Source organism: Peromyscus californicus, unplaced genomic scaffold (genome assembly GCF_007827085.1).
Source record: "Peromyscus californicus insignis strain IS unplaced genomic scaffold, ASM782708v3 Scaffold_21__1_contigs__length_65335640, whole genome shotgun sequence".
NCBI lineage: Eukaryota > Metazoa > Chordata > Mammalia > Rodentia > Cricetidae > Peromyscus > Peromyscus californicus.
The window spans coordinates 34,955,969-34,983,199 of record NW_026294514.1 but is presented as its reverse complement, the minus strand read 5'-3'; the positions used below and the strand labels follow the sequence as shown (position 1 = coordinate 34,983,199).

Genomic DNA, 27,231 nt, shown 5'->3' with positions numbered 1-27,231 from the left:
TCTGTTTGAGTTCTTGTCCTAGCTTCCTTTGGTGATGGACTATGATGTGGAACTGTAAGCCAAAGAAATCCTTTCCTCCCCAACTTGCTTTTGGTCATGGTGTTTCACCACAGCAACAGGAACCCCAACTAAGACAGCAGGCTAAGAACAGCACTTTTGGGGTATGAACATGAGTACTTGGAAAGCGGCAGACAACATGATTGTTCAGCAGAACAATAGTGGGAGATTTCCCTACTAGAGCCTAGGACCTCCACAGTCAAGGTTTATCAAACCAGCATATAAAACCAGAAGACCAGGACACCTTCACGATCTCTATTTGCCCACAGCTGTATCAATCTTCCCACCATGTGATGTGCATTACTCTACCTTTCAGAACACTCTATCAACTTCATAGAAAGGAACGTGTGAGTCACTTAAAATGCACTGACAGATTGCTTTGCCAGAACTATCTGGCAAACAAAACGCCATTTTAATTATGTGGTAATATACACTAGACAGCACTATATCAAGGCTGTGGCAGAGACATGGAAGATTTCTTGAATATTGATGGGGAAATTAGCCATATTTACTTTTAATGAGAAATTAAAAATTAAACAGGTATGTAATAAGAAAAACTACGCGGCTAGAATAAACAAAGAAACTGAGTTCATAACTTGAGAAACCAGTGCGTCTCCAGGGGAATAGAAAGGGAAAAGAAACTAATTACAGGGAATTTTCAATTCTACTTGCAAAGCAGAAAATATTTCACCATTATCATTTACCAAGGCAGTATATATCTCAATTTTCAGATTTAAATGTTCAATAAGAACTGAAACCATTAAATTGCAAGAATATATACAAGCTATAAATTCTATTCCCAATTTAGTATGTGATACTAACCAAATTAATTCCACAAGAGAAACAGACATGATAGAGTCTTAATGGGAGTAATTAAACACCACGCTGAAGACTGGGGTCTCTGTATTATTGTAAGGGCAACAAATTCACTGAAATCATCTTACATTGTGTGGCTCCCTCTCCAAGAAACTGTTTATTGTTACAGAGCTGAGAAAGATCAATGGTGTGCCATTACTGCTCCAAGACCTTTGGCAAATTTCATTTAACAATTTTACATAAATATTCTTTTTAAAAAAATCATAGGGGAAATGTGATTAACAAGTGTTTATCAAAGGCCTGCTATTGCCCAGGCTGAGAGCTTTCTAAATGTCCGACTTTCTAAACACCGAAGTTTAGAATTCTTTAAATGGAGACTTAATTCACATACCATAATAATCACACTCTTGAAGCGCACAACTAAGGGGATTTTAGTATATTCATAGGTTGTGTAACCATAACCAGTATTCCAGAACTTTCTTGGTGCCAAAAAGAAATCCCATGCCTTTTAGCAGTCTCAATGCCTCTCTTCCCCCAGATCTTACTAATTATCCGCCTAATTCCTGTCCATTGTCTCTTCTGGACTTCTCATGTGAGATTATTCAATACAGAGCATCTGACTTCTTTTTCTTACTCCCAAGATCACTCATATTACACACCAATATTTGTTATATTCAAGTAATATTTCATTGTATAGATGCACCATATCTTCTTTCTCTACTCATCAGATGGGACTGTCCACTGTTGGCAGCCTGGCCCTATGATGCATAATGCCCCCATGATCCTAGTGTGCTATTCTCTGTATGAACACGCACTCCTAGGAGTAGAGTTACTGGGAAAAACAGCAATTCTGTCTTAACTTTTTGAGTAATAAATTGTTTTTTAAACTCATGCACCATTGTGTGCTCACTCTCGTAGGGTGCAAAGCCTCCGACTTTATCATATTAAGAACCTTTGCTTTTTATCCGTGTTTCTTATTCTAGCTTTCCTACTGAGTATGAAGTGGTATGCATGTACATCTCCATAAAGTAAGGCTAATGATATGATAAAATGCTAACTTTACATTCCTGAGAACACAATATGCATTCAGAAATGTTCACCACATACAAGTGCACTCAACTCACCCCTTATCCTCCAGAAATCACAGAACAAGCTTGGATCGAGAGAAAGCACCATGAAGAAAGGTGAAATCACAAAGAAAGCACCTGGCTGAACTGCAAAAACTGGCACCACAATTCCTCTGGGCTATGGGATGTTGAGGGGAAAATTGGATGCCCTTCAACAGCATGGCACAGCTAAGAAGAACACATCAGCCTGTAAATAGTGCAAAATCCTTTCAAATGTACACAGAGGGCATTTCTAATTACTGCAAAACATGCAAAATGCTATGGAAAGAGAAAAAGTTCCCACTGAACGTAAAAATATCTCTGCTTTCTTAATTGCAAGAGCCAGATAACAAAGTGATGTATAACAAACAGCACATTAACATATTCAAAGGACCATGAGAATAGCCAGGAAACACCAGTGCATCTTGCCCTTGCTTGGCTCAATGTGTCTGCTTTCTCTAAGACAGGATAAGCTGACCTGGAACATTCTTAGAAAGCTTATCATTCATGACTCTTCAAGCACAAACTTAAGAAACTTCTTTCTCTACTTGTCACTGAAGAGTCAATGGAGGAGACTGTTTTCACCCAGCACCATAACACAATTATTTTATTCCTCTAATAAAACTTATAGGCACATTTTCATTTTTGAAAAGGTAGTAGTTTCCTTAGCTCCTAGGAGATCTGAATTACAATGCACATATTCAAGATATATTCCTGAAAATTAAAAAAGTGTAAGATGCATTAACAGTCAGTGAAAGACAAGATTTTTTTTCATTTTTTTATTATTAAGAGACTTTTCTATTCATTTTACATACCAACCACAGATTCCCCTCTCCTCCCTCCTCCCACCCCCAGCCTTCCCCCACAACCTCAAGCCCCATTCCCACCTCCTCCAAGGCAAGGTCTCCCATGGGGAGTCAGCAGAGCCTGGTACATTCAGTTGAGGCAGGTCCAGGCCCCTCCTCCCTGCACCAAGGCTGTGTAAAGTGTCCCACCATAAAAAGCCAACTCATGCACCAGGGACGAGTCCCAATCCCACTGCCTGGGGAGGGGGGGCCCTAAACACTTCAAGCTAAACAACTGGAAAGAGAAGAATTTTTTTTTTAACTGACTACTTACCAACAAAATCAGGTCTATTTTCAAATAAATCAATGCATTTCAAAAAGGTCCGCTCCAAGTTTTATAAAATGGCATATAAATCATGCTTTCCAAACTTAACATTTAAATATTAAATATAATAGCAGATGGTATGGCTTCACATCATTACACCATGTTCAATTTACCAGAAAGCATCATCTACCTAAGTTGACTAGTAAATAGGGAGTCCTGGGGGAGACAGTGTGGAATCTTCATCAGACGCCATAATCAGCTGATGACAAGTTGCACACAAACAACAATTCTTTCTAGCCTTCTAAAATCTGTTAAGTGGCTTCGTGAACTGTACTAATGACAAAATCAAAGGGAATTGGAATTGAGCTCTGTTTTCTTACTTCCCATTTAATGGAGAAATATAAAGAGATGGAGACAATAAAATGAATAAAAACGGACTTCATGAATAAAACATGAATACAGGAATCAAATTTTATTAAGAAAGTAATGGGAGTCTAGTCTTCGTGAATACCATGACACTCTCAATAATTGCATTCCAGCATCTATTCGTGGAAATGCCCACAACCTGGATTCTGCTCCAGAGAAAGTGCTGTCTTCTTTTAAGGTCTGCAGAGACCATTAGTACAATGGTTCTCCAAATTCAGAGCCTTTGTTATTACAGCCACCCAGCCTGGAATGCCAGTTTGGAGACCGCCTGATTATCACTGCCTGTGTCTTCTGGTTTTCAGTGAGAAGACCTGGCTTTTAAGACACGTGGCTCCTCCTTTCTTTTTCCTCAGTCACAATCTTCACAAATTCAAAAACTTCCTCACCCTTAATGGGACGAAGTCCAACTGTCTTTTATAATAATAGCTTGCCTTTTTTATTTGCAGCAGGACTTTTGTTTTACAATAAATTTTCAAAAAACTAAGAAAAAATAGCTTGCCTTAGTTAGCACCAATCACATGGAAGGCTGACATAGCTAAAACATGATAATGTGGAGGAGTGAGGATTTAATATCCCAGACAAGTGAGCAGCCGTTAATAACCATGTATTGATATGATAACACAACCCACAAACGCCGGCTTTTCAGCACATTATACTTCCCCTAATCTACTTAAAAAAATCTGATCCAATTTGCTTAAAATTCAATTTCATCACACCACCTCCCCTGTGAGCCAGCAAATACCTTTCTGACCTTGCAAAAAACATGAAGCATGTCATGGTTAACAGGATGGACTTTGGGGCCAAAAGGCCCTGGTTTAAATCCTGACTTAAATGATCTTGAGTAAATCCTGTTTTTTTTTTTTTTTTTTTTTTTTTTTGATTTGGTTTTTCGAGACATGGTTTCTCTATGTAACAGGCCTGGCTGTGCTGGAACCCAATTTGTAGATCAGGCTGGCCTGGAACATCAGAGATCCACCTGCTTCTGCTTCAAAAGTACAGGGATTAAAGGTGTGCACCACCACACCCGGATCTTGAGTAAATTCTTAATCTATGCCTGAACCCCTTACCTTTGACGCTGGCACTAAATAACAAGACCTCCCTTCTAGAACCGATGACTAACAACAAGGACCCCAGGTTAAAAGTGGGTGGCACTCGTTTGATCTGTACACCTTAGGACGCCATGTCCAACTGGGGACAAGGGATATGGAGGTTGAGGGGAGTCTGGCTTTGTGTGTGTTTGGGGGAGACATGCAGTGTCTGTACATGGGGTTGGAGGTGCTGAAATGTAAGAACTCTAGGTATCCGCTGATCACACATCTTTTTTTTTTTTTTTTTGTTTTTTTTTTTGTTTTTTCGAGACAGGGTTTCTCTGCGTAGCTTTGCGCCTTTCCTGGGACTCGCTTAGTAGCCCAGGCTGGCCTCGAACTCACAGAGATCCGCCTGGCTCTGCCTCCCGAGTGCTGGGATTAAAGGCGTGCGCCACCACCGCCCGGCTGATCACACATCTTTATCATCATCATTGACCCACTCAGGCTCAGCCTAGGAACTAAAGTATTATGATAATCTCTATACTTTCCAATAATGGCTGATAGGTATACATTTAGATTAAAAGTGGACATGTGTAACTTGTTTCATTTCACTTAGTTCTTATGTTTTGCTTTATATACTAGCTGGTCTGCCCAGCACTCATCAAGAAAATCGCCTGTGTTAGTGCCCACCCTGAAGCTGTTATCCACAGAAATAGCTCAGTGGTGCTTCTCTGCCCTTGATACTTAAAGACGCTGAAATGCCTGGCCTCCACTTCCTCTGTCCAAGGTGCTTCATACACAAAGCCCTCTCTGCAGATGGACAGTCACAGGGACTCGCTCATCTCCATGATGAACAGTCAAAGATGGGCTCTCTTCCCACCAGAGGGCACGGAAGTGAAGTATAGTAGACACAAATCACTTACAAGTGCATGTTCCCAATTCCAAACCCAGTGAATACCCCTCCAGTAATCCTGGTGTGAAACTGTAACAAATTCTATTTTCCTTATACAGATAAGAAAGACCAAGGGGACAATACCCATACACTGGACTGTTAGGACTCACACCCAGCTCTTAGGCAGACTTTGCAGTGTAGGAGCCAAGCCCCTGGATGCTTGTGTCTCACAAGAGCAACAATGACTGGCCCCTTTTGATGCCTTTGAAAGGCCCCACCTGCTCACCATCACTCATGAAAGCCAAGTTCTCTGATCTGCACTCATACAGCAGGTAACAAGGGCCTCAGATGCCTATTTAGTATGTAAATAAAAATCTGTTGAAACTGTGATGATGGTGGAGTAGACCAGGAAATAGTTCAATGTCCCTCTACCTAGCCAGGGTCTTCTGACATAAGTCACAAGATGAGAAATTCTTATTAAAAAGAATGACACCCACCAGGCAGCATGGGTGTACACCTTTAATTCCAGCACTCGGGAGGCAGAGGCAGGTGGATCTCTGAGTCTGAGGCCAGCCCGGTCTACAGCGTGAGTTCTAGGATAGCCAGGGCTACAAAAACAAAACAAACAACAAAGACTGACACCTATTCTCTCCCATATGAATGCTTCTTGGAGGAAAAAAACAAAGCCTGAAGCAACTCTTTAACAGTACTGAAAGGAATCAATCTTGTTTCATTTTAGGTCAACACTTATTTATAACATGTACCATGAAGTTTAATTAGAACTTAATGAGATCTGTCATTAAAAGTGTGATAATGCCAATGATTTAAAAGCATGAAGAAAATCTTATGTTAGATGCTTTTGGCATCCCTTAATTCAACCCACTATAAGCAGGTACTTCACTAGGTGAAGGAAAAATCACTCCTCATTTTATAAGCCAGAAAGCAGAGATTGGAGCAGCAGTGATGTCACTGTGATGAGAGCCTTAGAGGTGGTAGGGAATAGACCACAGGGATGTCTTAGGCTTTTCATAAGGCGTGCATCCCATTCATGCCTTGTACCCGTTATAAAGCATGGCTCCCATACATCCATACATGCCTCATACCCATGTGGCCTGATCACTTCCCACATGATCCACCTCCAAATACTACACATGAGGTTTTCTGGAGTCAGGAGGATTTTTGGAGCCCACCGACATGCAAGCAGCCTTATCTGTGTAAACACAGCATTGCTGAAGCAGAGGGGAGTTGGTAGCTATGAAAAGAGTTTAAATTAAATATGGAACAACTGTTTCAAATTAGGTGGTCCTCCATTCCCAACCCTAAAATGCATATCCGAGACAATAAACACAATCAGGGTAGAGATTTGAAGATGAGGTGGTTCTGCTCTTTGGACTTCAAAAAACCCAAGAAGCAGTGTTAACACTGAGTCGGAGTGTTGGTAAAAGGTGAGGTCGGCTGCACCTAATCAGGAAGATGGCAGAGCAGAGAGGTTAGACTCTAGCCTCTGCCCTGACCTCATCACTAAAGAGGGAGGCATATGGCTTGAATAAATAAAACATAAAACAGGAAAACAAACTACCCCTACTCCCATATCAAAAACTGTTGTTGGATTTTCTTTTACTCTTTTGGGGAGCCCGCCACCCAGCTCTCAAGTAAATCACACATGGAGACTTATTCTTAGTTATAAATGCCTGGCCTTAGCTTGACTTGTTTCTTGCCAGCTTTCCTTAGCTTAAATTATCCTGTCTACCTTTTGCCTTTGGGCTTTCCCCATTTTCTTACTTCTGTAAATCTTATTCTTACTCCGTGCCTTGCTGTGTAGCTGGGTGACTGACCCCTGGATTCCTCCTCCTCTGGCTCTTCTTTTTCCCCCAGATTTCTCCTTCTATATATTCTTTCTGCCTACCAGCCCTGCCTACCCTTTCTCCTGCTTCGCTATTGGCCATTCTGTTCTTCATTAGACCATCAAGTATTTTAGACAGACAAAGTAACACAGCTTCACAGAGTTAAACAAATGCAACATAAACAAAAGTGACACACCTTAAAATAATATTCCCCAACAAAAACCAACTTTTCTACTCTGCTGAGGACTAGAAGTTGAGAGTAAAAGAACCACGTGAGATATGTTGGCATCAGTGAGAGCAGAGCAATCCAGAAAGGAACTGAAGATTCAGGAAATGCTCTGAACTTATCAATAGCAGTAGCAACCAAACAGCATATGAACCAGTTAATTTATATTACACAGGAAAAAAAAAATGAAGATTCAAAATTACATTCCCCAAAGGATAGGGACATTAGCCAAAACTTAAAAAAAAAAAAGGCGTTGATATTGGTGAGCAATGTGCAGGGCTCCCCAGATATGAAGATTAACCCTGTCAACTTGACCAAGAATCACCTAGAAGACCAGCTTTAGGGTATGCCAATGAGGAATCATTTGGATTAGGTGAACTGAGGTACGAAGAGCCACCTTGAGTGTGAGCAGCACCATTGCCGGGGTTGGAATACCAGACTGAATGAAAAAGAAGAGAGCTGAACATGATATTCACTTGCCTGCTTCCTGACAGCGATGCAATGTGACCAGCTGCCTCAGGCTCCAGTCACTATGCCTTCTCTGTCATGGCGAGCCCTGGAAGCACAAGCCAATATACACCCTTCCTTCCTTTAGTGGCTCTCCTCCAGTATTTTGTCAAAGCAATGAGATGAGTAACATCCAAGGCAACATGGATTTTGAAAAGTAACGAATCAGAATGATATGACGGTCACACAGGCCACAGTAACCCCAGCTGGCCTACATCTGCTCAGTTTAGTTGAGTCCTCACCTTTGTGGCTCTGGATCCCCCAAACCATCAACTTCTGAAACGATATATTTCTTGAGCTGAAACATCAGGCTGCTTTGCAGCCCAGGGTTCTGAAAATCTGAGTCTAGCATCTATTGTTTTAAATGACTGTTAAAAAACCCCACACACTTCTACTCTGCTATCGATTCTAAAAACACACATCAAAAATAAGTGAGACCACTGGCCAACTTTACACACATACACAGCACTCGTTAATCCTCAGTTATGCGTTCACTTCAAGAGTAAGACTATTCTGGCCAACCCTCTGACCATGATGAAGCAGAGCCTATCAGTACTCATCGTGTGGACAAGCCAGGATTTAGCTAAAATAATGTGGCTCAGGTGTCACTGCTTTAAATGAGACCACAGTCCAGTTTGCAGAAAAGCTTGACATTGTAACTCTCCAGGGTCCCTGGCTTCGGTCCTGCCTAAGGAACCATCTTTGTATTGGTATACAGTACCACTCAGCCTCTGTGTTCCTTGTGCAAAATCTCAGCTGAGCTAGGGGAGGCTTATATTCACCTGATAAGTGGGTGTCTTTCTCCTGCTGAGAGCCTCAGCCATCTGAGTTTAGTGCTGTCCTTTGCCACAAATACACATGCTTTTGAGCAATGTGCCAGTAATATGCAAACTTACTTACTTACTGTAGAATATGGTTAAGTCAAAATTCAATTCAGAGAACTTAGGGCTGTTTCCTTGCTTGAGCCAAGCTTTGAAGAGGGAAAAAAAAAAGTAGGTAAATGGAGAAAAGGGGTTTTAAAGGAGGATCTAGTGAGCTTGTACTCTCAACCCTGAGAACATGGGTGTCCATGGAAGAGTGCAGAAATAGCAAATAGTCTGGTGGGTTCTGCTAAAACATATCTTTCGAAATAAGCAAATGTGTTCATACTCACCTGATACTTAAAGAACCATTTGAATATCAATCCATATATGATGCATGCAGACAATCGCACCCAGCTCAGGCAAATAGTACAGAGTAGACACACTCAACACCCACCGCTCCCTCATTCATTTTTAGATCCCATCTTCTTCACACCACCGGATGGACAGTAAGTTACAGCCTGCAGTCCTGACAAGCACTTTCAGAAGCAAGGCCCAAGTCTTTCTGAATAGAGAGAACCACATTTTCTGCCATACTCACACATACTTCTATTGAGTACATGTAAACCATGCTACCATTAAATATGGTTGACATCTTGTTCTCTTGACATTATCTGTCTCCAAGCTCTCTAGTTCTTGGAGTGATTTTGCATAGCATCATGATTTTTAGCAATGGCTATGTCCTACTTTAGCGGGACTAATTGTACAGTTAGCATTGGGGGGAGTGAGGTGGCTAACCCCTGGGAACAGCTGTTAGTTGGGCATATCTAGTCTATGAGTCTTACATTCCCATCTTTAGCAGAACTCATCAAAGGTCAAGGTTCCCATTATCCAGTTATTCTTAAGTACTCTTAACTTACTTGGCCAAATTACAATATGAAATAAACTCTCCACCTTGCAAGTGTGCCCCTATGTCCCTCCATCAAAATTGTCTTACGTTCCTTCACAGACTTTAAAAACGAGATTCCTTCCATTTTTGTATTTGTTTCCTGGAGCATATACCCCCAAACATGCCAAGGTTTCATGTCTTGATTACAGTTCTTCAAGGACACAGACATTTGTGTTTGGTGAGATGCTTTTAGTGAGAGACGTAAGGATAATGTCCAGTTTGGAACTATACGCTAGGCTAGCAATTTCAACAAAGAAGTAATGAAAGAATGGAAACAAGACCCCAAGATCAGATGCTCTGACAACACACACAGCCCAATGAACTAACTGCATTTACATTCATTGTGCCTGTTTCCCTTCCAGACAGCACCCAAGGTCAAACTGTTAACCGTCAGTTCCAATAAGCTTCTCAACTCCTGGTCAATTACCTGCTTAATAACAAAAGACAGGGCTATGACATCATTACGGTTATAATTAATTTACACAGATCAGCTTCCTGTTAATCAAATACATCTTTAAAAGCATTTAATTATTTTTTTTTTTCACCTAGAAAGCAACAGTCAGCTTTGTCGGAGGAAAAGCAATCTTGCTGAATTCCACATGAAAGGCTATCCGGCTGCTGCTGTGAGACATGAAGGACAAAAGGCTTCACAGGACACAATGCTATACTATGGGGCGGCCGGCACAGGCACCGCCCACGGAAGCTTGATGGTGGATAACACAGTCTAACAGTTTCATAACATACAAGTTGTCAGGGAATGGGGGGGGGGGGGGGGGGCGGGGGGTCAACAGAGGGGCTTGGGGAAAAGGAACACACTGATTCTTTTTTGACAAAATTATACCTAAGGTCAGAAATATTAATGCACGCAGTATAGGGCAGTGTAGGTAAGGGCATGATCCGTAGGAGGAGCTGAACAACACACTGACCGACAGACCTCAAGAAAATGATCAGTTTTTCCCAGGATAACACAGGCTTATTCGGTTTTGTAAGGACCAATGGAGACTTCAAACATCCACACCATACAACCATAAATTGAGAGGTGGTAGTGGTTTACACACATAAATAAACTAAAAGAGATCTTAAGAAAAAAGGTTGGAAATACTTCTGATTTTATAAGATGGTGATTAACATTTTCTAAGAATTCTATCCCACACGTTTAAGGTGTATCATGTGACTCAATTATATACATGCCTTTTAAACAGCATAGTATGTGAAAGAATCGTGAAAGCAGGATTATCATCATTTTCTATTATTGTGCATGTGCATGAAGGTGTTGGGAAGGGCGAGCATGTACCATAGCGTTCACGGGGACAGTAGAGGACAACTTCCTGGAGTTGGTTTTCACTCCTCCTACCTGTACATGAGCAGGATCCTAGGATTGAACTCAGGCCATCAGGCTTTCAAGGCAAAGACCTTTATCCATCGGGCCATCTCAGTGGCCCCATAAGTTAATTTTAATTAAAATAAACTATATAATAAAATCTCAAGTCACTTTTTGTCAAAATAATCTGATACCGTGAGAATTTAATGACCCTTCATTTATGGAGACTAAAAATTTAAAAAAAAAATCTCAAGATGTCAGCTGACAAAATTTTTCTTTTCCTCTTCCTTTTAAAGGTGCTATTGGCTCAACACTGGTGATCAGACTGTATTTACACATAAAAAGTGACTGGAAAACTGAAGCTACTAGTTTTGCCTATAATCCTCAATCTTGCTCCACATCTCTAGGTTGCGCCAACTCCACTTCTGCCCCGTCAACACTTATGATTTCCAGTATCAATCATGAGCCAGTTCCTCCTCGCTCAGACCAGAAGTTTTAGTGTAATGAGAGCTCATTAAAGTTTCCCAACTGACAGGCCTGCAGCTGTAGGTTTTAAACCAGGGTGCACTCGGGGACCACAATGCAAGCATCCCATGATCACGCCCTTCAAGAGGATTTAAGGACTTCCAATCTCATCTTTGCTCTACATCAGATTTCTTTGTCTATCCCAAGTCTGTGAGAAAGTACTGCCTGCCACTGCCACCCCTCATTTCATCTGTGCGTGAACTGTTTCTGAATTATTTATGGGACTGAATGCACTCTGCACAAAAACTAGTCAAGTGGAGAAAGCAGCCATACTTCAAAGACCGGGTGCGTTCCCACGAAGTACACAGGACATCGGCAATTATTTGATGATCTTGATGATCGGGACAGGTTGGGGATTTCTGCCTCGTTAGCATAAATACCTCATTCTTCCTCTAACATGAGTCTGTGGCCTACCCCTATTCAGTGTGATAATGGGAAAAAAGAGGGACTTTCGATCAAGGGTGAGGGTAAGCTAACTTGGAGTAACAGCTTTGCCCTGGAACTGAAAATCTGAATAGAGAAAACTAGTACTGATGGCATTGGGACTAATACAACAGTCACTTGAAGGACGTGGCCAAGACTACACAAATCTCACTGATCTTTACTGAGGCATGGCCGTTTGGATTTTCCATTCAATCTAGGCTCAGCCACATAGCTTCCAGTACATTTCTTGTCTTTAACGAAGTTACTTGAATCACATCAATTAGATAGGTTTGCTTCTTCTGTTTGCAATCAAAGAGGTCTACCCACAAAACCACACATTTACAAAAGTGCTCACAAGTAGGTGTGAGTTTATTTCAAGCATTGCCATCTCCTTTAGACTAACAAAGGAGATAACAAAGCCCATAAGAGAACCAGAACATGGAGGTCACATGGGCTGTATCTCAACGGTCTACTGCAGACATGCTGTTCCTAAAGACGAAGGAGTAGAGGTCTAAGGACATGAACAAGAGCAACTTCTTCAGGAAGTCCTCGTCAATGTTTATGCTCAGTTGAGCACTAGATGAGGAATAGTCTCAAAAGGAAAAGCAGAGGGTCTTAGCTGTGTCTTCTATTTATACCAAACTGTCACTTTTAAAGAATGTGTAGCTTGAATGTTAAAAGGTCTTATTAATAAAAAACAAAAAAACCCATAGCCAGATATTGAGGTAATTGCTGAAAGATCTGAGACAAAGGAAGAAGCCACATTTTACCTCTAGGATTCCTCAACCTGAAAAAGCCTCTAGTTCCTGTCTCCTCACGCCTTATATACTTCCTCCACCCAGCCATCACTTCCTGGGATTAAGGGCGTGTGTGCTTCCCAAGCAAAAGCATGAGATCTCAAGTGCTGGGATTAAAGGTGTATGCCACCACTGTCTAGCTCTGTTTCTCTCCTAGACTGAATCAATCTCATGTAGCACAGGGTGGCTTTGAACTCACAGAGATCCAGACAGATCTCTGCCTCGTGAGTGCTGGATTAAAGGTGTGTGACAGCACTGTCTGGCCTTTATGTTTAATCTAGTGGCTTGTTCTGTCCTCTGTTCTTCAGGCACATTTTATTAGGGTACACAATCTATCACCACAGAATGAATTAGAAGTAATTACAGAAGTGGTCTTCTACTTCATCTCTGTTTCACTGTTCTTCATGGAAAGTAAGTCTAGAGTACAGACATAAATGAAGTGTCACTGGTCTAAAAAGGTCTAAAAATAAAAAATAAAAAGGTCTACCTAGATCTTGAGGTAAACACCTGCACTCATCTACTACAAAAAAAAAAAGAAACAACACTGAACAAGGGTTCAATCTCTTCAGTCTCGTGGCCTTCGGGAAGGGTTCTGGGCGCTTTCCAGAGATTCACCCATTCAATTCTCACTTCACTCAATGCATGAACAGACACATTTCTCTAATCAGAAGCCTGGAACAGGCAGTGTATGTGTCTGAAACCACACGAAGAACATGATTGTATCAGTCTAGACTCCTCTGTTTAACAAGCTAGACCTTGGAGGAAGCCACGGCCTAGGAAGGGAAAGCATCAACAGCGGCATTAGCACATGATGAAAAACTTCTTCAAAACTGCACTTAAGTGGGCATGCACACAGGGGTAAGAGCAAACCAAGCTTTAAGGTTTTCTATGGCAGTGAGAGAATAATAAAACATTAGGATAAACACTGTCCTCAGGCATGAGGAAGAAGATGAAATGACTCCCAAACTCAATGAAACAGCAAAACCATCTCACAAAAATTAAAGGACTTCTAAGGATGGAAATTTAGAAGATCAACAGGCCCCTTATTAATACAAAATTAGCATGCCTTGACAGGAAGAAAAGAATACTGGTTAAGTGGCAAGAAACTATGTGCCAGCATGTCATCTTTCTATAATGGCTCAAATTTTGAAACACAATTCATTCATTACAACACACAAAATTATAATGTTGCGGAAAGAAAGGTGTCAAAATTTCAGTGTTGCCCAAAATACCTCGTCTAAGGGAAAAAAAATCCAGAGTTATGCATAGCTGCAACACACACGCACATTACATGTTACTTATAAATCTGAAGTCACTGTAATACATATATAAATTTCAATCATTGCTTTCCTGTGACTCTGGATTAAAAATAAATGTCATTTAGTACCCTGGGCAAACAGCTGATGGTGTAACATCCCTGAAGTTAAAGTGAGAGGAGATCAAATATGGTTGTGTAACCTTGGACACACCATGTCCTCGGTCTTGCTGAACTTCCTGGTTCTTTATCCACAGGATAAAGAAAATCCCGCTTGCTTCCTAAAGCCATGGTGAAGACAGATGAAATAGCAGACCACATAAAAGCATGTAGTACACCACTCCAGTTCGGTTTTCATTTTCCCTTCCTGTCCATAAAGTAATGAGACTTTCTCCCCATGGAACTGGACTTTATTGCTTTGTAATTATGATGTGCATGTAACAATGTCCAAGAAACTAGATGGTAAATAACACCGACATGCAAGCCTGAATGCACACGCTGTCAGCTGGCTATCATCTAGATCCCAAAGGGCTCTTGCACACTATCTATTGCATCTCAGAAATATGACACATTTTCTTTTCCGAATACAGCCAGAATTATCCACCAGCTTTGAAATATCACCACCATGATGCTGCAAGGAGCAGCTGGTTGATTGAAAGTGACTCCCCCTCCCCCACTCTCCAGCTGTCACCAGGAAACCCCTCTCAATGTGTGAAAATGACAGTATTACTACTACCACTACCAATAACAAGCTAACAAATGGTTAGATCTGAAATCATTTTTTATGAGGAGTCATTATTAAGTAAAAATTCAGTAAAACAAAAACTACTTTACCATATGAATGAACATCAGACACTGGCATACAACAAAAACATTGTATCTTGTATACACAAGTAATACTGTATACCTCTTTTGACTGGTTGTTTCCCATCCCCTGTCACTTATGATACAAAACAACAGTTAAAATACTAAGTAGCTTTGGATACTGATACAGCTGTCACAGCGTAAGAGGGATTTTTAAAAAGCTGTGGGGTTTGTTGTTGTTCGTTTTTCTGCACGGAATCCTATGTCTGTAAAATATGGGTCAGACTGAAGACTGTATTTGTTTGGGGTTGGTTGGTTGTTTTGTTTTTTAAATAATCACCCATGCCTCCATATGAGAACCCAGACATACACCGAGACAAACCTAGAATTCTGCAGGACACGTCTAAGGATTCCAAGCACTTGGGGTTCTTAGCATCATCATGGTTTCAGGTACCGCTCCCCCTCAGAGCTATGCTGCTGACAGGGATTCATGCACAGATCCCCAGAATCTCAGTTCCCTCTAGACACATTCTGGATCAGGAGCCCGCGTCCTCCAACCTCACAGATCTTACAGCCTTTCCACTCTTGAACTTTCTGTGTAAATTTCTGCTGAAGAGGCTCAAATTTAAACAAACAGAGAATCGCTGCTTAGGTGGAATGATGGGAATGATGGCTCCATTAAAGGACATCTTTTAAAGAACAGTTTCAAAGTTTTAATGGCTTTTTACAATAATTTTAATATATGTACACATATAAGTGTACAGATTATTTACTTTTCTATTTAGTCCTTACCCTCATATAATACACTACAAAGTTAACAAAAGTATGGCCTACTATGAATGCCTCTAAGTATATTCCATGTTCATACATTCATAGCTATGTAAAAACATGAAGAAAATATACGGACTTCGTACTTAAAAAAAAAGATAGAACACACCAGTGTTCTAGGTAAAGCACATATATTGAAAAAATATCAATTATTTCAGGGCTAATAACATTTTTATGCATTTATTTGCAGAGATACCATCTTCTATGACATAAACAGCATTATATGACTCATATGACGGAGCTATCTGTACTCAAAGAAGTCAGTGATAGGATAATCCAAGATATTTTGATGTTAATTATCTTTAATCTTCTGGAAATTATGAAAACAATGTCTAGACATCACTGATTATGAAATAACTAATGTTTTTCTACCAAGCTGAGCTGTAACTTTCTCCAAGTGTTTGCTTTCTCTCACAATATTATGAAATCTTGACTCTCACTTCAGCATCGTTATCACTTAAAAAGAGCAGTGACCAGGTGATAAAATGAACTCATGTATAAAAGATGATTAGGAAATAAGCCGGGCGGTGGTGGCGCACGCCTTTAATCCCAGCACTCGGGAGGCAGAGCCAGGCGGATCTCTGTGAGTTCGAGGCCAGCCTGGGCTACCAACTGAGTTCCAGGAAAGGCGCAAAGCTACACAGAGAAACCCTGTCTCGAAAAAACCAAAAAAAAAAAAAAAAAAAAAAAAAAAAAAGATGATTAGGAAATAAACAGGGCAGTCAGAATTAAACTGATAATCATTTCTTCCCCTTTCAACAAGAGACACAGCCTAACATATATGTCGTAACAGATAACAGTCAACGCATTATCTCCTTTAACTTAGTAGTATCAGATGCTGCTATGATTTCCACTTTACAGGGTGAAAAATTAAAATGGGGAAAGATGCTACTTTGTCTATAGGACATAATCAATGCACAAAGGAAGGCAGAATTCAAGTAGGTTGGTCTGACCCAGAACCATAGCTACACATCTTTCTCATACAGAATAAGAAAATATGTTGGAGCCTTTTGAAAAACAATTGTTTCATGATGGGACAGTATCACTTTGGTGGTAAGGTTAACAATTACTGATAGAAATTGATATCATAAGGGGCATATTTACATGAAAATTCACTCCCCGTGGTAACCCGGGGTCTCAGCATGGCGATAGTACCAGTGTTCTCCAGTCAAAGCCATGTGTCACACAGGCCACAGTTAGTCACTGGCCCTTTTCAATACTGTAACAAGCCTAGGCTCGAGGGCAGCAGCTTCAAATCCTGAATGATTCTTTGTTCCCCTAGGTGGATCCTTGGAGAAATGACGAGTTTTTAGAAAACGCTACATGTAGCTATTTGAAGAAAATCAGCAGGTTGGGACCATGTCTAACTTAACTGTGAGCCTTCAAATAAATGGATATGAGGCCTTCTTTGCTGTGATGGAGCTGTATGACATCTGAGGACAAAAGATAAGGATAGAAACATCATCAGCTTTGGCTTTGTGGTGCTACCTCTATGCTTCTGTTCAACTCTGTTCTGGCCTTTACCAAATCCTGGGCCAACCTTTGGTATAACTAAGCTGAAGAAACAAGAAGGCCAAAGAACTTTTAACTACCTTATCACAATTACTATCATTCCATTTTCTAAAATGCTACAGTGTATAAAATATGAGTATCAGTACCTACTGCTGTATCTTTCTGGGTTTGTTTTGCCTTATTGCATAGGGTCTCATTATGTATCCCAGGCTCACCTCCAACTTGTGATTTCTCCTTGCCTCGGCCTCCAGAGCACTGGAATTACAGGTGTGAGCCACCACATCCAGCTAAAAAGTTGTCCTGTGTCTACATTTTCACTATTCAGAACGTGACTGGGATAAAAGAAGTCTCCTTTAGGCAGCAGTCACAATATCCATGCACTCAAACTCCTATCTAACCCTACAATTTGTCCTTCCTCCACAATCTGCTTTCTTCAGGCAGGTCTAGTAACTTAGTAATGCCTGACTTTTGAGTAACATAACATTGATGCTTTAGTGCTACCTACTTGTTTTCACATGGAATGCTTAGCACTATGGAGTCACAGTAAAGTGATTTGCTCAAGGTTCCATATCTAGGTAATACCTCACCTTATTCAAACATCATCTGTGACTCCACAATGAGTACTTTTTACAGCTAAGTTATTCATGAAATTTAGCACCCAGAAGCACTGAAATGGACCGGAAGGCTTGCTCGAAGAGGTATGACACCAAAATCTGTATTGCCAACAATTTCCCAGAAGATGCTGATAATCCGGACAACTCTGGGACCAAAGCGTGACTATTCTGAGGACCACCTGCTCTCCTGAAATGAGTCAGAACACTAGAAGAGTGGAAGCAGAATCAGTAACAGAAACAGGAAGAAGGTAAAGGAGGCTAGAACGTTGGAGTAAAAAGTAGAGGGATGATAACTAGACACCCCACACACATCAAAACAAAACAAAACAAAAATCTGGGTGCCACGAACCCACTGAAAGGGACTTTAAAATACCCTGACAACTGAATCTTAACTGCAATAATTCTATATTAACAGTTTTTAAAAAAATAATTAATGACTAGCTTGGAACAACAGAAAAGCATACGATACGAGCTTTTTGTGTGAGCAGAAAAGAGATGAGTCCTTCGGACAGATGTATTTCAGTCCCCTACAACATGGAACAGCCTTTCTTGGGTTAGCATGGGCCTGCGTACTGACAGAAGCGGTGGTCCCGCCACAAAACAGCGGCCACTGCAAGCTCTGTGGCTGATGCAATTTCGCCTCAAACTTCCTGATAGCAGAGGAATCTATCAAAAGCCCATCAGGGAAGCCCGGACCTCCATGCGCCCGGGCAAGCGATCCGGGTGAGATTGGTCCGTGCCGCCTCCCCCTGTCCCCCAAGCCTGAGGGGCTAAGAAGACCCAGAGCAGCCCCCCGCCAGCTCCGACCTCCCACCCGGTCTCAAAGCAGCGCTTCCGCCCGGCGGACCCTAGCCCCAAAGCAGAGCTTCCGCCCGGCCCGCGCCAGCCCAGATCTCAGCCCCGGCCCCTCCATCTGCGGCCCCGGAAAGCGGCGACAGACGCCGCACAGAAGCGACGCCACAAACTTAGCCAAAGAGACGCGGAAACTCACTCTCTCTAAGACCCGCCTGCGTCCTCACGTATTCCCGCGTACCCGCGTCATCACGCCCGGACCCCGAATTCCCGAGACTCCACTTCCCGCACGGACACCAATTCCGGAAGCTCCACTTCCGGCGGCCTGGGGGAAAGAAGAGCGGCCGGCTGCGCATGCTCAGTGCCGCTTATGGCCTTTCTTGTGTTCCCCGGGCTTTTCACGTAGGGCTCATGGAGCTCAAACCTCAGAAACGACGATATCAGTGTCCTTTCACCGCCGTAAATAACTGGTGACCACTTACCACGCGCAGAGCACATTAGCCCCGCCTATGGCCAGCTCCCTCAAGGTGGAGAAAGTCCCTTCCTGGCCCAGCACAGCCTTCGAGGTGGACAGGGGAGACAGACACTGCCTGCTCCACATGGGCCTCGAGAGAGCTGCTTATATCAGAAAGTAGGCCAGTGAAACAAGGCCACGGTGTACATTTTCAGTCCCCAAGCGCAGATCCGAGGCTGCACAGCTTTGCCTGTTTACTGCTTTAAGGGCTTGAGGTATAAGGTGTTTGAGTCTTAGGTCGTTTGATGCAATTTTCCTTTCTGCTTCTAGTGTGGAACCAGTTTCAGCTAAAGGCATTGATTGCTGCATTAATTTCATACGAGTAAACGGTCTTTGGCATAAATTTTTCTAGTAGTTGGAGGAAAGTTCCACTTTTTCAGGGCATGAATCAGGTGCAGGTAGCCCTTTGTTTATTTACCGAAAGTTTTAGCAGCCGTGTTTAGTTAGTGTATTAGAACTTCCTGTGTTACAAAAGTTTGTCTTCTATTATTGTGTAATAGAAGAACTCTCCCTGGAAATGTTTATCTCAGAGTTGGAATTTAAGTGAAAATCTGGCTCATTTATAGGAGATATATTTGAGATTTTCAAATGACAAAATTATTAGCAAATTCGGGGATGAATTCCTGAATCTTATAATTTAACCCTTTTAAGGTAAAGAGTGTGTTGGTCCAATACTGACAATGAGAAGCTGCATCCCTGGAAACGGAAGCCCAAGTGAATGGGGGAAGGAGAAAAATAAGCTCTATTTCTCAACTGGAAGGGACTTCCTATTTTTCCTTCTGATCAATCATAATGTATCCATTCTATTATTGTAGTCCTATCTTCTATCTTCTGCCACTCTCTACACCTTTCTATACTTTCATTGTTTTTGTCATTATCATACAGAGGTGACTTTAAAATAGTTGCAAATCAAGTTTCAAATCAGTAATCTCAAAAATATAATACAATCATAGATAGGGCTTAGGAGTGTGTACTTACGGAGCAGGGTATGATGGTACACACCAATAACCCCAACAGTTTGAAGGTAGAGACAGGAATATTGAGAGGTTGAGGCCACCCTCAGCTACTTAACTTCAAGCCCAGCTTAGGTTATATGAGTCCCTGTCTCCAAAAAAAAAAAAAGTAAGTAAAAACATTTCTATCCTATTTTAAATATAAGTAAAATGTTTCATTGGCATTTAAGAGAACAGAGAAATTTGTTTGTTTGTTTGTTATTTCTTGAAAATGACTTTGCCAGGGCTGGTGGCAAGCACACGTAATCTCAGCACTTGGAAAGTGGAGGCAAGGGTATCAGGAGTTCAGGACACCCCCTATTGCATTGCAAGTTTGAGTCTACCCTGAGTCACATGAGACCCTGTCTCAAAACAAAGCTCTTTCACCCTGTGGGAAATGATTTTGTTGAGCAGTTATAGACTTCAAAAGTTATAGGTAAGATGAGCCTATTATATCATGCCAGAGTTCCTTCTAACTTGATAGTAATAATTTCCTGGATAATAATTTCCTAGCCTAAACTTTATTAGAGGGACAGTCAGTAGAATTCTCACATGTAAACAAACTTAAAAATACTAAAAGATCAATGGCAGAATAAGTCCTCTAACATTAAAAAAAAGCACACAATTGTTACATTACCTTGTAAAACAATGATTTTAAGAGCTCAAGTGTATTTTAATTGTCAGATAACAATGTGCACATTCAATTTAATATATGACATATATTTACAGTCTAAGATGTAGTTTGAATTGTATCTAAACTAAGCCTTGAAGGACAAGCAACAATTCTTAAGATTAGCCATTTGCCTCAAACCAGTGGTCCTAAACTGTGGTGCTTACATTGAAATGGGAGCTTGGTTTACCTCCTGTGTCAGTCATGTCACAGTCCAGTGGGAACTAGTCGGAGGGCAGATAGACCACCGCGGGGGGTGGGGGGGGTGGGGGGGTGGGGGGGGGTTCCCCCACCCGCCCCTTTCAGAATCCAGCCTGAAGGGAAAAACACCAGGCAACATCACCATACACCAAAAGCTGGATAATCTTGTAAAGGAGGAGTTTGTTTTTATTTCTTACTGCTCCTAATGAATCAAATATATTTCACCCAAAACTGTTTCAAAAGATGGATAAAGGTGATTAAGGAGTGTATATCATCCTTCTTATGGAACAGCTTGCAAATGACATGATTCAACTATGAATTATGACAGGGCAAACTTGGATCATGTGTTATGATAAGACCATCAATACTTAACAGCAGACTATACACACACACACACACACACACACACACACACACACACACACACAGGGTAACCCTAAGTGACTTATAATGGCCATAGAAAATAAACTTTAGGAAAAGTAAAGCTTTGTAGTGTCAAAAAGATTTCGCTGTGATAAGAACCGACACACTAAGAAGATCCAAGAACTGTAAGCGCCCATGTACCCAACAATATAATTGGTAGAACTGGGAATTTAAGGTGTAGCCCAATGTTAGAGTGCCTGATCAGCACTGCCAAAAGGGGGTGGGGAAGAACAGAATTAAGAGGCAGACAGCAAAAGCCTGATATTTCAGTACTCTCACTGATGGGCAGGAAACTAGACCAAAAATCATTAAGTATATAGAGGCTGTAAAAAACACTCAACATAAATGGCAAGTGCAGACCACTCTACTTAATAACAGCAGAATTTATACTCATTTTTCAAGTGTCTCTTCTGGATAGCTCCATATGGTGGGTCATAAAACAGGTGTGAATAAATTTAAAATGAATGGGATCATACAAGGTATCCTCTCTGGTAACAGTGAAATTAAATTAGCAATAGACAATAGAAATATACTGGGAAATTAAATTACTCAATGGCTAAAATGGTACAGAAAATTAGAAAGTAGTTTTAACTGGACAAAAAGAAAACATCGAAATTTCCCAGTTCCAACTAAGACAATGATCTGAAAGGCACTTACTGCCTTGAAGCACTGCCTTGGAAAAGGGTCTCAATATTTTGGCTTTAAGACAAAAAAAAAGAGCATTACACACACACACACACACACACACACACACACACACACACACACACACACACACACACCAAGCTAAATAAGGAATTAATGAACAGAAAAATGGAGACGAAATCAATAAAAATTAAAAGCTGACTCTCTTTTAAAGACTATTTGATTTACAAAAAGGAAAAAGATACAAATGCCCCAAATTAGGCATGAAAATGGGTGTATCTCATGACTTATTCTACAGAAATTTAGATTACAAGAAACTATGTATAAATTTATGTTAATAAGGTAGGTGTTGCAAAGACACTAGACAAGGTCTTAGATACAAACTGGCAAAACTTGTTCAAGATCTAAACATCTAAAAAGACTTCATTGTCTAGGATTGGTATTTAAGAGAAAGGAAGGAAGGAAGGACGGGGGAGGAGAGAAAGAAAGAACGATCCAGGAACTGGGCAACTTAAAACATCAGCTACTTATTTTCTCACAGTTCTGGAGGATGCAAGTCCAATATTAAAATTTTGTCTGGACCATGCTCCCTCTGAAACTGGGAGGGAAAATCCTTGCCTTTTTCTAGCTTCTGGTATTTGCAGCAAACTTTAGTCTTCCTTGGTTTTCACAGCAACACTTGTGTATCTACCTGTGTTAAGACATGATGCTCGTGTCACACACACACACACACACACACACACACACACACACACACACACTATGCCAGTCACAAGGTTGAAAAAGCCAATTTATCTCAATGTGACCTCATCTAAACATTGTACTTGCTATGATCCTGATTTCAAATAAAACTTCCTGAGTGTAAGGTCTCAGGTGTGTGGTTCAAGAGGAACATTAAGGCAAACTGTTCTTTTGGGTAAGAAATATATTAAAGTATAAATACCATGGGGAGACAACATGGTGGAGGCTTTGAGGAGAATTCAGGCCCATGAAGGAGAGTGGGGGTCCCTTACAGGTTTCAGAAGAATGAGGGAATTCCATGTCGTGTGGTTGATGAGTGATTCATAGTATGTGTTTGAAGTCAGGCTCTCCCTGGTTCCCACATGGCAGAGGAAGGTGAGAGGGCCTTATATTTTGAGGAAAGGATATATGATCTTGATGCTGAGGAAGGATGCATGCATGTACATGTGTGTATGCATGTGTCTGTGATATTAGAATTAAGAATCTATGGAAGTAAAAACCTTTGTTTTACTGGGATAATGGATGCTGGTTTAGCTGGGACTGAAAAATCAACTGTGATTAATAAACGTCTAGCATTATTGAGGTGAAATTTTGAGTTCCTCCCAGTCAGCACATGGTGGCCGGCCCCACCCCAGGGGCGCATCATAGGTAGGCATGGCAGTTACCCCAAAATAAGCCTCCTTTTTTAACTACATGGAGTTGCCTTGATAAATCCCCGCATTACTGGCCCAGGTGCGCCAAGGCTGTATCTCAAGCTAGCACTTGAACTCAGTAATGCAGAAGAGCCTCCCGCATACTGGTTTTGTAAGCAAAGGAGGTCACTGAGGCCTGACACCGTATGGCAGGGTCAAGTTTCTGAAGAAAATATAGGAGAGGCCATTGGTGAAGATGCAGCTTCAGTTGCCATGGAGATTTCAGAATACTGTAGATCCTAGGCCCATCAAGGACACTCCACAGTGAAGTGGAGCCAGCTTGCGTCTACTGGACAAACTGTGCATGCTGAGGATGGCAGACAGAGATTCAGAACTCCCCAAGCCTTTTCTGAGTCCCAAAAGTCAGACACTGAGCTTCAAGATTTGGAGCTACACTGCTATACTTCAGTTTTGCTTACATGTGACTGGTTTTATGCCTTGGTTCTTCCCTTTTGGAGTAAGAATTATGTAACTTAATTTTTATTTTACAAGGTCCCACAATTAATAGATTTTGATTTTTAAAGAGACATTGAACTTTTAAAGCAATAAAATTTTTTAAAGACTGATTTTTTTAAAAAATTGAATTGTATTCTATATTGTGATATCAACCTGAGATCTTGGGAGCAAAAAAGGAAAGATTATGCGTGGTGATATATTGTGTACCCCAATATATTGTGTACCCTAATAAACTTATCTGGGGATCAGACGAAAGAGTCAGCCACTAGATTAGACATAGAGGCCAGACAGTGGTGGCACACACCCTTAATCCTATCACTTGGGAGGCAGAGATCCATCTGGATCTCTGTGAGTTCAAGGCCACATTGGGAACAGAACCAGGCATGTGGTGGCACACACCTTTAATCCCAGCACTTGAGATCTCATGCCTTTGTTTGGGAAGCACACACACCTTTAATCCCAGGAAGTGACATGTCTGGGTGGAGAACGGTGTATAAGGCGTGAGGAGACAGGAACTAAGCAGCTGTTCAACAGATCCTCAGAGGTGAGGACTCAGAGGCTTTCAGTCTGAGGATTCATGGAAACAGGATCGGCTGAGGAGTTGGAGAGGTGAAGTTGACTGTGGCTTCTTCTGTTTCTCTGATCTTTCAGCTTTCACTCCAATATTTGGCTCTGGGTTTTTTTTTTTTAATTAATAAGACCATTTACAAATTCGTGTTACAGTTATGATTTAACAATGGTGTGTTTGATGGCCCTGCCCACTGGGTGGTGCCATCCCTGGGCAGGTGAGCCTAGCTTGCATAACTAAGGTAGCTGAGTATACCTTGGGTGTGAGCCAGTAAGCCATGTCCTTTCATTGTTTCTGCTTCAGTTCTTGCCTCCCAGTTCCTGCCTTGGCCTTCGTCAATGTGGACCATAACCTGTAAGCCAAATCAAACCTTTCTTCTCTTCAAGTTGCTTTTGGTCAGTGTTTTATCATAGCAACCGAGAAGCAAACTAGAACAGGGTACTATAACAGCAATACCATAAATGGATTAAATGGCTCATTAAAAAATGAATTTATGTGTCAGGCATGGTGGTGCACACTTTCAATCCCACCACTCAAGACGTACATGCAGGTGGATCTCTGTGAGTTTGCGGCCAGCCTGGTCTACATAGCAAGTTCCAGAATGGCCAGGGTTACATAGAAAAACTCTGTTTCAAAAGAACAAAATAATAATAATGGGAGTCTGAGAAGTTCACTGTCAAACACCAGCAGAATGATTGTGTAGTGGGCGCCTACTTTTTCATACATTTCTTACTGTGTTCTCATGTGACTGTGAGTGGCATTAGTTCTCAGGAGTCTTTTTTTGTAAGTGTAACAGCTTCATTTATGAGAGCTCCTCTCTCCTGACCTAACCACCCTCCAGAGAGGGTCCACCTTCTAATAACATTAGAAGGGGATTAGTAGACAACACAAAATTGCACTGAGTCCAACTTCAGAAGTCCTCATAGTCTTCTTCTCAACACTGTTCAAAAGTCCAAATTCTCTTCTGAGACTGGAGACAATGTCTCTATAAAATCACCAAGTAACTTCCATGCCTCCAATCGACACAGAGTAAATATTTATATTCCAAAGGAGAGGAATAGACATCACAAGATTAAAGCAAGACTGAAGTCCAATGAGGGAGACACTCATTCCTGAAGCTTCGTGTCACATATTGGAGCATGTGATGAAATGACCTGACACCGGGTAGCCTTGACTAGCCCCCACCCCATGACCCTGCTGCCTGCAACGCATTTTTTCTAGCGCTGTCTTCACTCCGTACCTATAGCTCTCCTTGGCAGATAGTCTGTATTCCTAGCATCTCCAATATCCCAAACTAAATGGAATAGAAAATTGACATGTAAGGATGGGAAATCCATAGACTGTATGTTTAAAGTGAGGACTATTAAATCCTACTTGGAAAAATGCCATTTAATAATGGGATCCAACCCATTAGCATGTTTTAGAAATTGTTATAATGGTCTTTTCTTTGAATCTCTACATGAAAATGTGTGCTTTAGTACTCAAATGGTTTTCCATTGTCTTAGAAGATTATAAGAGAATTAAGAATTCATCATGATTGAGTTGTATTACAGCCAATGAGAAAGATCTTATCAGCAATAGAGTATAGCCCAAAATACAAGTAGAAGATTGCGTTTACAAGAAGACCTACGCTAGTTAATTATCCCAATGTGATTATGGACATTATTGTAACTGCATATCAATTTTACTAATCAACTCTCGATTAATCTAATGGGGCTGAGGAGAGTGTGGTAACAGTAAAATAATTTGAGCTACTCCACAAGTATTTTAAGATATGTAACAATTTAATGCTTAAACTCCTGCTCACATATCAAGCATTTTCTAATTTCCAATCATACCATAAACAGATTATATCCTTTATTGGGGCACTAAACAAAGACAATATTATTCTCTCATCATGAATTACATTTCTCCTCTAGGGAGCCATCTCCTCCCACAATGAAAGATAAATAAGCCTCATTTTTGTCTGTCCTGGTCCCTCCAGGGAATAGTGGGATAGCATAGAATTTGTTAGTACAAGGGTATCTCTGGGGAGTTTGGGTGCTCTCTGGAAGTGATTGATGGTCAGCATCATATCAACACCATTAAGTGGCTGAGCTTCAGTGGAGAGCTAGAGATTCTGTGCCCTCCTCAAAGGCCTGGAAGGAACGGTGCAAGTAGAAGAGCCAGGACTCTCTAAGTTTTAACACAAACCTTGAACCTCTTTACTGTTTCCTTACAGTTCAGTGTTATTTTAGCAGGCTTGAAATTCCTTATCTTACTCATTGGTCACCCTGCATGATCTCCAAGGATCAACAGTATGACCTCTACTATCCAATTAAGATCATGGATTTAGAGCTTTTATCACAATGGTGGAAACACAATAAACAATGCAAGTTAATTATTTTTAATTATTATTTAATTATTATTAGCTCTCATTTGTAAACCAATATGCCAAACACCAAATGTAATCGATATTTTACAAATAAGGAGACACATAATTAGATTCTGTAGCTAGTGAATATGGGATGGCTAGCTCATACGTATTTCTCCTTCTAAATATTAAATGTCTAGTCCTAGGTGGCATTGGATTGTATCATTCCAAAAAATAAGAGTTAATTTGTTTTTACTCTGGTGCCTGTTTTCATAATTTTAATTGTTTCATTGTCTAAGCTGCAAATATCAAAAGTAATAGCTACTTATGATTTGCTTCTGAAT

The 27,231-nt window shown here is 41.0% G+C and overlaps 1 protein-coding gene across 8 annotated transcripts in view; it reads right to left on the bottom strand.

The window, feature by feature from the left end:
• The window catches only part of Rhbdd1 (rhomboid domain containing 1), a 171,458-nt gene that overhangs the window by 123,832 nt on the left and 20,395 nt on the right, over positions 1–27,231 (bottom strand). For 3 of the 8 annotated variants that reach the window (XM_052750025.1, XM_052750031.1, XM_052750032.1), the window contains exon 1: positions 18,832–18,927. The exons of 2 other annotated variants lie outside the window; for them this stretch is intronic. The gene's annotated coding sequence lies outside the window, so the exon portion shown is untranslated. Of the gene's footprint in view, positions 1–17,441; positions 17,787–17,813; positions 18,631–18,831; positions 18,928–20,124; positions 20,228–27,231 lie in introns of those variants that run through there. 3 more of the 8 variants (XM_052750028.1, XM_052750030.1, XM_052750029.1) reach the window with 3 other exon arrangements.